The following is a 3789-nucleotide window of genomic DNA, read 5'->3' as shown; positions in this document are numbered from 1 at the left end:
CTACCAGCCAGGTGCTGGTAGGTCATGCCTGTAATCCTAGCTACTCTGGAGCTTTGAAGCCAACGTGGGGAGGGAAATCTGTGAGACTTTTATCTCCAATTAACCACTCAAAAGCTAGATGTGGAGCTGTGGCTCAAGTGGCAGAGTACTAGTCTTGAGCACAAAAGCTCAGGGACAGCTCCCAGACCCTGACTTCTAGCCCCAATACCTATGCTCCCTGCCCCTCCACACACAGAACAATCTCTCAGCAGGTTAGGGGCACAAAGTTATTTTTAGAAACACTTTTTGGTAAGGGCAGAGCAAGTGATTGGGATAAGCAGGTTGTAAAGAAGATGAGGCACTGTTATAAGTCAGGAAACAAGGTCTGAGATTCTGCACCAAGAGTGACATAGCTCCCATCCCACAGGCATGTCTAGAGGCATTAAACACATGGAAGCTAAGAATTAGAGTCTAGGCTAACAATTCAAACTGCATGCCCAGTTAAGTATCTCAAAGCAAATGCTCTCATTCCCTTTGGTGGTTACAAAAATACATGGACTCCATACACCACCAAGATACTTAAGAAAAGGCTAAATCTTCCACAAAGTTTTCAGGGAACACACAGAAGGCTTTCCAATTTTATTAAGGCCAGCCTAATTTGACGTATCAAACTTGCAAAGACATTTGAGAAAGGAATTATGTTCCCTTGTAATCATATATATATATATGTGTATATATGGCTGTCTGTGTGCATATATATACACACACACACTATATATATATATTGAGGATACATACATATATGTTTGCTAGAATTTCATTGAGGATACACATATATACATATGTATACATACATATATATATATGGCCTGTGGGTGGCATGCAGATATTTCTAGACTTTGTCAGATTTGTCTTTTCCTCTTATGGACACAGCACATGTCCATGCTGTGGGGTGGCAAACAGCTGTGAGTTTAGCACATCAGTTATGGAACTGGCTAGCACCACATGTATATTAGGAATTTTATAGTAAAATTTACACACACATTCACACATAGTGATCTAAAGGGATCTTCACGTTTGGGGTTGGAGGATGCTGGGATATGAAGCCCAGGGCTTCACACATGCTAATAATCATGTGCTCCACCACTGACTTGAGCAACACTCCCAAGCCCAAGAGCTTTGAACAATTTTTTCTAACCAAGTAAATTATATATGAAAATGTAATGCAGACCTTAGACTGTCATTACAGTATAAGCAGATTCCTTATGGTGTCCAAAAGGCACAACTCCCTTTTTCTAATAGGGCCTAAGAGAATGCTAAAATGAGTTTTAGGTAAGTAAATTTAATTATACACAATGCCCCTAGTGCTAATAATTTTAGGTCAGTTTCTTTCATCCTAGTAGTTAAGTTCATTTACAATATAAACCCATTTTCTTCTATAATGGAGCAACGGAAACAGAAATTGACATGTTAACAAAGCACGGGTGTAAGAGATGTAACACCTATTAGACTACCACATAGACACCATTTCATTATTACTGTATCTATAACCTAAAGCATCTGCTATTTACAGAATAATTATTGCTATTACTGAAAGCATTCATGGGTAATAGCTTATCAATTACGAAACTTAAGAAGAGCTTATAGGTATTACAATAGGAAACACCAAAAGTAGATTAACTTGCTCAACTTGCTGCCTAATATGTAAACTGCAACTGTGAGAGCAATCAAAGAGAAGCATTGTAAAAAATGAGAACTGAGGGGCTGCTCAGTAGTAGTGTATATATGGAACAAGCAAGAGGCCCTAAGTTCAATCTCTGACACAGAAAGGCAAGCAGGGAGAGAGTAGAACATGAAGAGGAGAAGGGAGGTTGTTTTCACCAATAATCTGCATTACCTTAGAACTCTTAAACTGTAACCAATGGTATTGTTTTTAAGACCTGTGCTTTGAACTCAAGTCCTCGTGCTTACTAAGCAAGTGCTCAACCACCTGAGCCATGTTCCAAGTCCTTTTGCTTGTAGTGTCTAGCCTCTCTTTGCCTCAACACACATTTCTTCTACTTCCATCCCCCAAGGAGCTGGCATTATAGGCATGTACCACCAATCACATTCAGTTTGACTTTGACATTAGGTATCTTTTCGACGTGAACTATGATTTGAGCCTCAAACCATGAACCTCTTCTTTCTGCTTCCCACCTCTCTTGGAGTCCTGAAATAGCTAGAATTGATCTAGTATCTGAAGTTATTATGTAGTTGATTTACCAAAGTAAATATCTAGTTTTCCTCATTGGTTTAGGAGGGGTAGAAAAGGGGAATACAACAATAATGAATTAATTATATGTGGTTTACACAGGCATATGTTGAAAAGCTTGAACTTCAGGAATCATATGCTTTTGAGACAGCTAGAGATGATAATAAGGCTGCCCTTACAAGCAATACCATTGATTCATAGTACATGGACTTTGTAAGTATCCAGAATCTATCTGAATATGGCATTCAACTACCCTGCTGTGACGCAGCCAGGACTTGGAACAGTGGAATCCTAAACTCCCAGATAGTCCAAGGTCCTTTAATGCTTACCTTACGAAAAGGATCCAGACTTTGAAGTCACAGTTTCAAAACAATCACAGATGTTCTCTCTGTTAGATTAAGCAAAAGTGCCATTCCTAGCCTGGTGATTTAGGTTCATTATGTCACCATTGAATGTAAGACTCCTTCCGAGTCCAGTTGTACAATTAATTGTCAGATGTAGGCAAAGACATTGTTAGACAAGTTTCATAAACTTTAACAAAGAAAATGTTTTTAATAAATTCCACACAAATGAAGCAGTTTTTTTTAAAGAAGTGATACCTAAGGGAAATAATCCTTTAGCGAAAATACTAAATCCTTTCAATCGAATATTGTTAAGTCTTCAAATTCAGAATGAATGCAGCTTAGAACGATATGGGTAATGTTTTTCATGATATGGCTGTTGCAAGAAGTCTGTAATTTCCTTACACATCCATTTCCAAAAGGATTTAATTATTTTATATTCATTTACATGGACCTGTTTTCTAACAACAGCCTGTTTGTGATGTAATAATAATGAATCCTGATAAAACAATCAAGTGACTTACATGCTTTGCTAATGACTACTTCCACTACAGATTCTTAAACACTTAACTAAACTACTGGAATCATCAGAGCTACATTCTTCTTGAGAGAAATAGTCATGTTTGCTATGCATGAGACTACTGTAGGTTCCCCGTCTTGGAATTAAGACATTAGAACTTTTTGCTTGGATAAACTGCTATTAAAATCAATCTTAGCTGGTAACTGATAAAGACAAAGCAAGCATCAACTTCTCAATATTTTCTTTAGTAATTTCTACAATGAAAATTTTCAAATTGTGATGGCATTGAAATGCTATTTTAGAAGTTCTAGATTTTCAGATGCTAAGAAACATAAGTTAGTTACATCTAGAGAACATTAACAAACCAATCTAGTGATTTCTGAGCTCTGTAAAGACTTTTCTTCAGTGATGCTGACTTATATGCATTTTAGTACTTAACATGAACTAAAACAAAGTTTAACTTCTACTAGGACCAAGGGAAGTCATCTTACAAACAGAAATTTTAACAAAAAGATACTAAGGTAAAACAAAACTAATTATATATAATTTATGTTGATTAAAAATGCCAAGTATAATACACCTAATTTCTACCATTTAGAAATAATCTTCACATAACATAAAAATTTTGATATTCAACAGAATTTTTTGCTTTTTAAGTAATCAAGACAATTAGTAGAAAAAGCATTTTATTTATATGG

This window comes from Megascapheus bottae, chromosome 15 (assembly GCF_031878675.1).
Source record: "Megascapheus bottae isolate mThoBot1 chromosome 15, mThoBot2.hap1, whole genome shotgun sequence".
In the NCBI taxonomy this organism is placed as follows: Eukaryota; Metazoa; Chordata; class Mammalia; order Rodentia; family Geomyidae; genus Megascapheus; species Megascapheus bottae.
This window is presented reverse-complemented; position numbering follows the sequence as displayed.